General features: G+C 47.2%; 1 protein-coding gene across 2 annotated transcripts in view; it reads right to left on the reverse strand.

The window, feature by feature from the left end:
* Nucleotides 1-12,825, reverse strand: part of CYP26C1 (cytochrome P450 family 26 subfamily C member 1) — a 179,020-nt gene that overhangs the window by 135,482 nt on the left and 30,713 nt on the right. The window lies entirely within an intron of this gene.

Here is a 12,825-nt window from a genome sequence, read left to right on the forward strand (position 1 = left end):
GAGTGTGCAGAGCACAAGACATCCCTAGACACTCAGCCGGGGTAAGTGTAGGGCTACAGGGGCTTCTTGGCGCTAGCGTCCGCTGAGCACAGGGCATCTCTAGACACTCAGCCAGGACATGTGTGGGGCTGCAGAGGGTTCTGGGCGCTAGCGTGCGCTGAGCACAGGGCATCTCTAGACACTCAGCCGGGGCATGTGTGGGGCTACAGGGGCTTCTGGGCGCTAGCGTGCGCAGAGCACCGGGCATCTCTAGAGGCTCAGCCGGGGCATGTTGGGGCTACAGGGGCTTCCGGGCGCTAGCGTGCGCTGAGCACAGGGTATCTCTAGACACTCAGCAGGGACATGTGTGGGGCTACATACAGGGCTTCTGGGCGCTCGCGCTAGAGTGTGCAGAGCACAAGACATCCCTAGACACTCAGCCGGGGCAACTGTAGGGCTACAGGGGCTTCTGGGCGCCAGCGTGCGCTGAGCACAGGGCATCAGCCGGGGCATGTGTGGGGCTACTGAGGCTTGCAGGCTCCCGCTCGAGGCGCATGTGGGGTACACCAACACTCACCTGGGGCACGTGCAGAGCAAAGAATGTCCATAGAATGTCCCCGGACGCCCACCCAGTATATGTGCAGTTTAAAATAGTATTCTAGGCACGTTTTCGGGGCACGTGTGCTGCTAAGAAGCCTCCCAGGCACCCACGGTGGCAAGTACAGTGCAAAATGACCCTCCCGACAACCATCGGGGGCGTGTGTAGGATAAAGAGGGTATTTGGGGCCGGTCGCCTGGCATGTAGGGGCACAGGACGCCTCCAGAACCCCACCCTAGGCATGTGTGAGACTGACGGGGCTTTTTAGCACTCGCTGGAGGAACTGCTATGGGTGGCATACGGGGATCTTCACTTCAGGGACAACCCCCCACCCGCACACATAGATCACCACCGCGTCCCTTGGGCACGTGTCGGACAGCGGGGTTGTTCCAGGTGCTATTCAGGTCCCTGCTGTACACGACATAAACGTGCGGGGCAGGAGGTGGTTCACACTACATGAGAGAGGCAATATTGTATGTAGACACTTTACACGTTTGCAGCAGTAAATGGAATGTAAATGGTCTACGATACGTAGTACACCCCCGTGCCTACGACTAATTATACACAGGACGAGCTACACTATTCGAAATGCCGTAGGTATTTACGCGCAAGAAGAAATTACTATGTGAGCCATGTTATCAAATGCTTCAGATAACTCTACAAAGTTAGGTATTCATAGAAACTATCTCAATATGTTAACTTACCAGAACTCGGACAGAAGCAGAAGCCCCCCTTTAAGTCTGCATGCTGCACTGACGCTGCACGGCATGCCCCGTTTTCACCCAAAGCGCTCTGAAGTAACCGTGAGGCTACACGCAGCACTTTACAGCCACACTTACTAAACACACAAACTATTTTAACCAGAGCCGTTAGACAACAGAAATGACTCCATGCCAGACATATCGTTCTTGCAGGCGTCCTTACCTGTACGAGCCAGTGTAGGGTCTCCCCGAAGAAGGGCCAGCCCATGGACCCCTTGGGGAGGGGCAGGGGACACTCCCTGTCCCTGGTCCTGCTCCACCTCAGCACCCAGAGCTGGCGAGACAGGGCCAGCAGCAGCAGCAGCGACAGCAGCGAGGTGGCGGCGCCTTCGAACAGGGACAAGTAGCTGATCTCCAGGAGGAACATGTTGAGGGGCAGGGGGGGGCGATGGGCCACGGGGGGAGCGGCCCTGCTGCCAGGGGAGGGGGTCTTCTACCGGGTGAAGGGTCAGGCTGGAGGCACGGGACACTGCAGCAGGCGAGGGGCTCGCACAGGACACGCACCGCTGCCCCTCTCTCAGCTGAAGGGCCTAGACTGCGGGCAGTCACTCTAGGGCCGAGGAAAGGCCTTTACTGGGGCAGTCTCCTGTTGGCACAGGAAGGGGTCACGTGCGAGAGGACGGCTCCTGCACTTGAGGCGATGTCTCTTCTCTCAGGTGAAGGGCTCTGGTGGGAAACCGGTGCTGTTCTGGCAGGGGGTGGCGCGGACAGGGCACCGGTGGCACTTCTGCCGGAGGAGCAGCTGCTCACGGGATGCAATGGGCGAAGGCCTCCGAACGGGCGGGCATCAATGAGTCCTCTGCCAGATGGAGGACCCGTCCTGGGCATCAGCAGCTCCTCTGTCCGGTGGGATCAGTGGCTCTGCTGCCAGGTGCGTGTTTACAGAGGAGACCCTCACGCGGGATGCGTGCAGCTGCTTAACGGGGTCTGAGGCCCTGGAGGCGTCCAGCCAGCATCACAGGTGTCGGATCTCTGCAGAGAAAAGGACGAAGAACAGCGTAAATGAACCAACAGAGTGAGCCACCAAACAAGCCCCCGGAGGGGCACTCCTCTGTCGTTACTGCTTCAGGAAAGCGGCCGCCTGGAAGCCCTGCACACAGCTCCAGACGCCGGGGAGCAGTCAGAAACGCACTCTTAGAAAGTGTGCATTCATCAAAGCGAACTATCCAAGCACGAATACACCGGAGCTGAGGAGACCTGTGATCTGGTGCATTTGCAAAGCTGAACTGCGCCCCCTGAAGAGCTTTGGTGCACAATAGTGCACTGCGCGTGCATGCAGACTGGGTGGGAAATAGTGAAACGAGCAGAGGCTGGTATTTTAGGATACCGCCCTGCTCGCTCACATTTCATGTTGTACGAATCTCGAAGCTGTTTGAATTGAATGCGTTCTTTCAAAATCTACTCAGCGCCGCGAAGGCAGGTTTTACATATATTGGTGCAGCCAATCATGCGAGGTTTTGATGGGCGCGCATGTGTGAGATTTACATTTACAAGCCCCCGCTCTCCGATTTGTATCGGAGCCGCGAATGCATGCGTGAGATTTAAATAGGTGCAGCGATGTATATGTGATATGTAAACAGGGGGTATATATGGCATTTAGAACGGTGCAGCCAAAACATGTGTGAGATTTATCCTGGGCGACCTACGCATGTGCATGCTTTAATCTGGAGCATAGTGCGGCATCACTCGGCTCCCAGAGAGGATGTGGTAAAAACTGCAATAATGTCAGAGGCATAATGCATGTATCGCATGGGTATCGTTGGAATACGTGCACAATGCACAGCCAGCTGCAACAGGTTTGAAACAAAAGTTCCTATAGACTTTGCAAGTGTCCGTCGGTTCTAGTGACAGTCTGCGCGTGAGAGGGGCCGCAGCCACCGCCTCGGATGTGAGGTGTTCTTCTAAGTCTGTTTACCGAGAGGCTGCTTCACCCCCAGGGCAGGTAACCCCGTGTTTCCACTCACCGAGGAAGGGGCGCCGCTCTCAGGGGCTGCAGAGAAAGGATGCACAGACAGAGAGAACAGCCATCCAGAGAAGTGACAGGGGGAGAGACAGAGAGAACAGAAAAAGAGACAGAAAAGTCAGAGCGAGCAAATACTTATACAGAGATAGAGAGATACGTGGAAAGAAGAGGCAGAGGTGAGGTCCGAGTTACAGAAACGAAGAACAAGAGTAAGGAAGACACAGGAAAGGCTACAGAGGGCGAACAGAGAGAGAGAGAGCACCATAGGCGCAGAGAGAGACAGGCGGCCAAACATGACTAGAAAGGGATGCCCGACTCACCAAGGCGGGAAGGAGTCCGGCTGCCGGTGACCCCTCGGAAATCTGCCAGGCTGTGTTTGCTGAAGTTTCCCCGTCTGTGGTACATTCGTACATATATATCGGCGCTCTATAGGTCCCCCTTCAGCGGGGGTGACGCGCCTCCTGCATATTTAAGGAGTCTGGAGAGGAATGTGATTGGAGGTAGCGGACTGGGGTATTGAAGGCAGGAGCGTTGGGGCTGAGGAGAGGGCTGCGGTGACAGGTCTGGGGGATGGGCCTGCAGACCGACCCCCCAGGGCAGGTAACCAATGGCGGCCCGGCTGCAGGCTTACATGCACCCTGCCCCAGCAGCCTCATAAGCTCTTGCCCCTAAAAACCAGGAGGACCTGCAGGGGTAAACCCGAGTTTAGGGGACACGACAGGAAATCCATCGAATAACCGACAACTCCAGGGCAACTCGTTACAAATATCATCTTTATGTATGTGCAGAGATGTATACAGGCCCTCAAGGGCCGAGGATGGGCGCAAGCGAGGCGCACTGATGGGGACACCCTCCGACCCTGCGGTCTGTATAACCCAGTCAGACCCCAGGCCAGTGGGGACGCTTCTGCGACGAAGAGAGACCCAGGTGGAATTATCTCAGACCCCAGAGCCCGAGCGCAGCACCTCTGCAGTTTGTACCCGAGACTCGTCCTGTCAGACGGCAACATCTGACGTAACGGCCTGTAAACTAAAAGCTCCAAGTGCAAAGAAAACACAACGAACCACGGACCTGGAGCTGAGATCACTCGCCGCGGTGCTGTTCGATTATAGAAGCGTTCGATCGCTGCACGGCTTTCATTCACCGCTCTCAATGGATACCGGATTAGAATTAAAATGTTTAAATATAGCGAACGGCTGATTGAATTCCGCGTTATATCCCCAGATTTTATCAGTAATGGCCATAAGGGCCTTTTATATGTTTGGCTTCTGAGAAACACTACTGCGTTTCACAAATAACCGTATTGACTATATATACACCGATATTTGGTCCGAGGGCTTCACGATTGGTCGGCTAAATTGTTGTTCACATTTTGTTTCCGCGCATCGCAGCACGGGGCAGCGGGACAGACCACTTTGTCAACCGTACCAACTGGCTCGCTCGCATTGAATGCATGAAAAGCCTGTGCAAATTGTTCGCAGCCGCCTAAATAATTTCTTTCTTTTCGATGCAAAGCTGGTTCAAAGTGTAATTTTTCGGTTTGTTTGTATTACATTCAAATACCGAATGTTTATTTTACCTGCACTACTTTTTAAAGGTTACGTTCTAAGATTTTCAAAAACGATTTTGTGACCTTGCAGGTGCCGGCAGCTTGAATGCTTGTTTAGAAGGTGATTCATTCTTGTCTACTGCAAAAATAAAATAACATGTAGCGTGCTCGTGAAAGACTTCAAGTTTAAAAACCTTTCTATTACAACAGAGCAGTGGTGAATGTTTTATAAAAGTAACATTTTAATTGCAAGCAAAAAAGGCAGCCACCTTTAGGTTTAGGTGAGGGCATATTGCTTTGCTTTCCTTTTTATTTTTCTGATATATGCTTACAATAAAAAATAACCATCACTCTAGCTTGCCAAGACCAGATCTGTTGTCTAAGCCAATGCTTGTTTATTCGTTGTATGCCACACAATTATGAATGTAAAAAGCACAGCGTCAGGAATGTAAAGCATGTGTCCGTTATTTCAAGAGGGATGAAGATGGATATAAACACACGAACTATGAAGTTTTACATTCGTTTTTCTGTTCGTAATTAACATTATGTTTAAAACACGAAATTCCCCAGTGAAATTATGTGTATAAAACACTACCAACCTCCGGAGACTGGTTCCCTTCCGAGGACCTGCCGCGTGCACTGCTCAATGTCTTCCACATGACGCCACTGAGTACATGTCCAGTGACATCACTGATAACATTACTTATGAGACCACACACCACTGTTATAGACACACGGTTCTACAATGACATCAAAGGTCACGTCATGACGCCAAGCATTGCACCCTTGCAGAAGGGGTCTGGGCGTTTCTTTTACTCATCTTTAGCACAAACATTAAGTCTAAAAATATGCACGTTCGTGTTTGGGCTCAGGCAGTAGAGCTCGGGGATACAGGGTAGTGATTGCCGATCAAGTGCCCGAGTCCTCCTGTCAGCGGCACATGCTCTAACTCTGATTTCTCGAGGTAACGCCTGTGCTGCAGATGAAAGGGAATGCGCGAGCCCTTTTGCTGTGGCGCAGGCACATAACTGGGTCAAGATCAGGCCCCAGTAGTACCTAGGAAACAACTTTCTGAAGACACAGTTTAAGCCCTTTTATTCCCTCACACTGCTCAGTGGTACTGTTATGTACCCCAAACTAGGCCTAAGTAGCAAACGACCTTTCACCTACATTTTGTACTATCTTGCTCTGCATAACAGTTCTAGCACTGACCTTTTACCCAGTTATGTGCTGAATAAATGTCGATTGGTTTCCTTGAAACTAGCCTCATTGATTATGCATGAGGAGGCTTAGAAAAGTCCCCTGCACAGAAAGTACATAACAGGATTAACATACTCTTTATAAAAGTCATGATCATCTTCACCCTAGGGCGAAAGAACTACTTTGCATAATTGCTGGTATTGATTTAGGCTCAATAGCATAATAGTACTTACAACATATCGATTGTGGTAGGAACCTCAGGGATATCTTTATGGTATAAAAGATATATACCTCCACTAGATAGAGGGGAAACACTTCCACACTGACACAGACACTGAAGTCCAGGCCTGCAGAAGTTTCAACACGCAGGGTGTCAAACTTGAAACAAGATGGGGTCCCTCATTCTCTATTGAAAAGTGCACGCACGAATTGCAAGTGCATCCCTGTATTAAAGGCACACCTTTGGGTTCGAAATAAACTCCATGGTTTGTTTTAAATTTCTTTTTAATGATCTTTTCAATTTTCTTTCAAAAGTTCATAATGTTTATCAATTTGTCATACTTTTTTATTCCAACAAAGTAAAACTCCGATGCATTTCGGGCATTGCTAGCCCTTTGTCAAGGAGTAGGGTCGCCGACCTCCTCGGAGGGCATGGCGATTTGAGAGCGCGAGCGCTGTGCTTGTTAGGTGTTGCCCATCGGGAACCGACACAGGGCAACAAACGCAGCTTTTCCAAATCGGTTGTTCCAGCACAGATTGGCTGTCGGAATCTGACTTTGGGGACCTGTAGCAGCCCCCCCCTTCACCCAGAGCCTTTGAATGGGGCCCATGGTGGTACCCAAGAGACCCCGTTTCCAACCATGCACAGTGTGGCAGGCACCAAGGGGTGCCCGCCACAGGGTGCACGTTTTTCCCCAGACACCCCTTTCTTCAATGGGAGTCTGAGTATTCAGTCAGAACACAGGCTCCCATTGAAGTCAATGGGAGTCTACTGAATCTTATTCGTAAGCATCGTAATCGGTCGGTTGGACTCCTCGAATCCAATTAGGTTGGAAACCATTCCAAGACCGATTCGGTCAGAAAGCTTTCCGACTGGCATCGTAACTGGCCTCTTAGATAGGATCCGCATAGTAGGAGTACGCTTGATTACTGTCATGTATATATGCCTGCATATATTTACTGTGTTAGCACCACAGTAGAATTCTATGTTCTATTTACTCTGTTGGTGCTTGTAATCTCATATGTTAGCTTCTGTCTATTGATTGTTGCAACACACATGTTTTATGCTCAAATGACACTGGTTTAATAGATGCTTATTGAAAACGTCCCCAATGTTTATTCTGTGAATGTCTCTGAGACTAAGTGAGCATGATTGACTGAGCGAAAAGTACTGCACTGTTTCCACAATCCCTGAAGGATCAAGGGTAGTCATGTTCAATGGTTGCCAGAAACTTTTCACTCCATGGTAAGGTTAGGGGGTTTATAGTGGCACTGTGAGCTAGCTGGCCTATAGACAGACATATTCTGTAGGGGTGTCCGGAATCAGTCTAGACACCAATCCCTTAGTTTATGTTGTCCAACAAACATGCAGATACTATGTATTTTTAGGAACTACACAACAGTACTACTATATGTGCAAACCATACTGCTAACGTTCATACTGTGTGGACTAAGACTGTCACCTGCACCCATCAGTCACACTATAGGATTAGCTTCTTAGACAGTAGTTGCCACTTACATCTCTTCCTCATTCAAAGGCTCCCCACGTCACATCCGGGTCCCTCTACATGCTTTCTACTTTAGCTCCCGGTATTATACCTAATGTTCCATTTTTGTCACATTTTATGATCAGACAAAGTCTACAGTGAAATACTGTATGTGGTTCCATAGATGAATGTGGTTCTATAATGTGTAAGACACATTTAACTGAGCAGACTAACAACATTATATGTCTAAAGACAATCTGCACCTCTACCGCTACCTACTTAGTAACGGGGTTAACAGGTGACACACTCTATGTGTCACCTGTTAACCCCGTTACGAAGTACACACAGCATTAGTTGGCACTGGCCATCTTGCTCTATCCCGAGTACACAGAGTTTATTTGTGCTAGTATGCTAAACCAGCACTATGCTCTTCAAAGATGGTCTAATACGTCAACACTGCTCCCGCATATTCATTGTATACAGAATGGTGGGTTATTTTGTTTTTCTAAGAGGAACACAGTGTTCTTTAATTATTTCCTGATGTTATTTAACTTGTACATGCTCAGCATCACACAATTGCATAATCAATAACAGTGATGTCATTGATGATGTAATTGTTGTTGCCATATGGGTTCTCATCATTGATGTGTGTATGTACATGGTATCGCAAACCTAGCCAAAAGGCAGCAGAGAACAGCAGAGTGATGTAATTTGCATTGTAATCACTGATGTCATCAATGAAATATGAGATGTGATATGTCATGAATGAGGTCATAAGCAGTGCATGGCAAGAGCATGAATTATGGCACGTGTAGCTAATTGTAACTGGCCATATTCAGAGTTTTATTTGGTGTTGTATCATAACTTTAACAGTTTTTCAAGGCTCCTAGACACCTTTGGGTATTGGTGTGCGGTATAAATTACGTTTTCATTTCCTTTCAACATATATTCCCTAATACAAACAAAGGTTAATTGACATTGATAGCATGTGAAAATGTCAGACAAAACATAATATTTTAAACCCTAAAAAATACTTAAGTTCACCAGTTATAGTTAACTGAAGCAACTATAACTCGCGCCCTCGCCATGCTCAGTGTTGTCATCAATGATGTAATTTCAGATATCATTAGCAATGTTATCAATGATGTCATAGAACAGAGGTCCGCTGACTCCTAGGGGTACATGACACCTACTCAGTGGCTTCCCGACTATTTCCAAAATGAAATAATATTAGCAGATTTTTAAAGTACCTAAACATAAAAAGCTAAATTAAAAATCAAAAGTTTTTAATGCTCTGTAAATATGTAAGGAATTTGAATTGGAAACTTAAAATGATGTTGGTATCCTCATCTTGATTCCTGGGCGCAGCACAAGTACTGTAAACAGAATCAAATATGGACGATTGACGGCCTCATCTGAAGCAGACATGGTCTAACAAAAAGAAAGCATGTATTAGGAGCAAAAAAAGAGAACATGATTTGCTAGAATCTTGAATATATGCTAAAAACTAGAATATAATTTTGCCTTTTAGAAATAAAACTACATTTTGAAATGTTCTCATTAAAATTAAAATTCTGATTTTTGCATGTTTGTTTTGAAATTAATATGCTCGATATATACTTTTTTCTGTATTTTTGTGTATTGGTTTGAGGTTCAAATCATAGGAATTGCTCAGGTGGGGGTCGCAGGTTTCCATTAGTGATTCAGTGGGGGTTCACAGACATAATAGGTGAGGTCATAAGCAGGCAATGGCGGGAAACATCCTTTACAACGCAACTTTTACCACGCAGTGCCTTTACGACGCAACTATTACAACGCATGTCATTACAACGCATTGCGCTGGGGGGCGCTCTAGGATAGGGAATAGATTTAATTTACTATCCAACACCTTCCCTACTATCCCCGGGGACTGGAGTTGGAATAGTAAATTAAACTATTCACTATCCAGCACCCCTAAGCGCTATGCGTTGTAACAGCATGCGTTGTAAAAACTGCGTTGTAAAGGCATGTGTGGTAAAAGCATGCGTTGTAATGTCATACATCCGGCAATGGCGGGAGGGCAAGTGATAATTACTTAATTTAATCATAACTACTGAATTTCAGTGGCTTTTAGAGTTTCAAATGTTATATTTTAACTGACATTTTCATCTAACTGTTACATGACTATAACCTTTGTTTCTTCCAGTGGATTTTATGAGATTTTTAACGTAAGGTGTTGAAAATGGCCTTTTATATGGTGCTTTCCTTCAATTTTTGCTTTTCTCCCTCCTGTTTTCCGCTGATCTACATGCTAACCGTAGGACTTTGAGTTCTTTGACACTGCCATTCAGTGCCAAAGCGCTGTGCTTGTCATATACATACTGTTTATTGGTATATTCATGATTGGCTGATTTGAGTTAGCTGTAAGACCCATGCCCAGTGGTAAGACATATATACCTAGGGCATGTAACTCAAATGCTACTCCGTGGGCCTGTAGCACTGGTTGTGCCACCCACTGAGGTTGCTCTTCAAATGTACCACAGGTTTGCCATGGCAGGGCCTGTGTGTGCAGGTTACGTTACTCAGCTTGGCATTTAAAAGCAACTTGCCAAAGATTTGCATGTCTCTCCCTACATTTGAGTACTCCCTGGGGGCAGGATGTGGTGCAGGGAAGAGGTAGGGCACTTGCACATGTGTGCTACATGCCCTAATAGTGAAGAACACCGGATGATGTGTTCAGTACTGTGAGGCATGCTACTTGCATTGATTAACATGGGGGATCTGTGGAAAGGCTATTGAGCTGTATATCCTACGTGCAGAAGAGTAGCAGTATGGTGTTTAGTATCTATGGATTAGTAATTGCGTATTGGGGGACCCAAGCCTGAAGCCTGGACTGTCTCCAACCTCCAGATCAGTGCCTGACATCACTGCCTTAGTCTGAGGTCACCGGCTCACTCTTCCCGGACCCACACCACAATGTACTCAGTTGTTGGTAACATAGTGACTGGACCCAAGTGGTCCCAATATGCCTTGTGTACACCCACAGCTCGTTGCCTGGAGGAACTGCGTCTTGCACCTCCGCCTGGGGGGAAACATTTCTCCAACTTGGAAGCATTCCAGCTTTCGATATCACAGTCTTTTGCCAACGGGGGGGGGAGTGATCTCGCATTTGTGAAGGTGCAGCTGGGTGCCTTGATGGCCTAATCTGGCTGGACGAAGCCAAGGAACTGTTTCCTCCCACTTTCGGTGGTCCCGACGACCTAATCAAAGTGTCTCCAGCGGAGGCAACGCGTATCATTGGCTGGTGTAGTTTGAGTGTTTGCGGGGCTGGGGCATGAGGCGAAGTTAAAACCTGTGATTTCCTGACCATTACAAGCTGTATGGGGTGTGCGATATTTGGGAATATCAATTTTGATGCTCATGTGATAGTGGGAAAGTGGAATACCTCTGAACAAGCCTGCATATATGTTCTGTCGGTTTGATGTGGGAGGGATAGCTTGGATTGTGAATACCTCGGGAAAGTATGCACATGGGTTTATGTCGCTTTAGGGGCTGAAGGGATACAGGAGCAAGTGAATTCCTATGACAGGTACATTTATGTTCATACCGTTCTGCTGCTAATGGGAACGTTTGACAATTGCATATAACTGTAAAGCATATATACGATGTGTATGTCGTTTTGAGTTCAATGTGTGTGTAATACAAAGCTAAGTGATTTATACATACCATGTGGAGTCTTTTTGGGGTGTATTCAGTGTGTTGCGAGGGCAGTGCTGTGCCAATACTTTACATTTTGACCCAGACGATAAGCCTGACTGCTCTGTGCTGAGCTACCAAAGGGTGAACACTGGTTATCTGACAAGTGTAGCATATTCAACATATCTAGGACAGTGGATTCTGTCTGGCTTCGGTGCATGCCAGCCAGCCAGATACTGCTGAGTCTAACATAAAGTAACAATACAAAAAGGGTGTTAATTTAGGTAAGGCAGATCTACTGGCTTTGTCAAAGAGTCCAAACACCAAAATATAAAAATGCAGAAGTATTGGCTTTATCTAAAAGTCACCACAATAATTTACTAATAACCATAAGTCAACACACATGGCAATGCATAATAATAATTGTCATAAATATTTTAATGCGTTTTTTTTAAAACAAACAAACATGAGCTTGAATGTTGGAGGCCAGAAATTCCATCCACAGGACAAACCACAAGGGATCCCCTTACTCCAGCTGAGGAGCAAACAGCTCCAGCTCAGAGTGCTTTAAAACCTGATGGTAAGCTCTCCTGGGGTTACGTATTCAATGACCCAGGAGGCTTAGTGCAAGTTAAAAAAAAAGTTCCTAGGGTGCAGCTGCTGCACTTCCTGCAGGCCCCTACAACATAAAAAAATAGTGGAGTCTGATGCTTCTGGGGGCACCATGAGGATCTTAAAATCAGTATAAAAAGCCTTTTTAGGGCATTATGGGGTGCTTCGTGACAGGAGTAGTGAATATGAAATGAGCGGCTACCCCACTCATTTCATATTTTGCCTGGTTACTTTAATTATTTTTTAAGTTGGCTACCTCGGGTAGGGCAGCGGGAGGAGGCCCAAGCCCCCTATTGTCCTGCCGGCTCCACTGCAAACTCCCATCCTGGATGCTGGCAGAAGTCAGCAATTCTTTTCTTTTCGTGGATGCCTCAGTCCCACTTGGGCCATCCACAACATTTTCAGCTGTTGTGGGAGGCCCATAACCCTGCAGTCCCACTGGCTTCACTACTTTGCTCCTGTCCAGATGGCTGAAGCTTTTCTTTCTGCTCCCACTAGAGCAACCCTGAGTCCCCTGCCTGAGATCAGGGCTAGGAACAATTGTGTTGGATGTATGATGATACAATGCGTACCATCACAATGCGGTATGATACATCGCGGTTTTGACAATGCAAGTCGTTACATTGACGTGCGCTGGAGGGCGCTAGACTTAGGAACAGTGTGAATTACTATTCCAACTCCAGTCTACGTATAGTAGGGAAGGTGTAATTCACACTATTCCTTAGTCTAGAGCGCTCTCCAGTACAAGTCGATGTAACGACTTGCATTGTTAAAACCACGAT

This window comes from Lissotriton helveticus, chromosome 5_1 (assembly GCF_964261635.1).
Source record: "Lissotriton helveticus chromosome 5_1, aLisHel1.1, whole genome shotgun sequence".
NCBI lineage: Eukaryota > Metazoa > Chordata > Amphibia > Caudata > Salamandridae > Lissotriton > Lissotriton helveticus.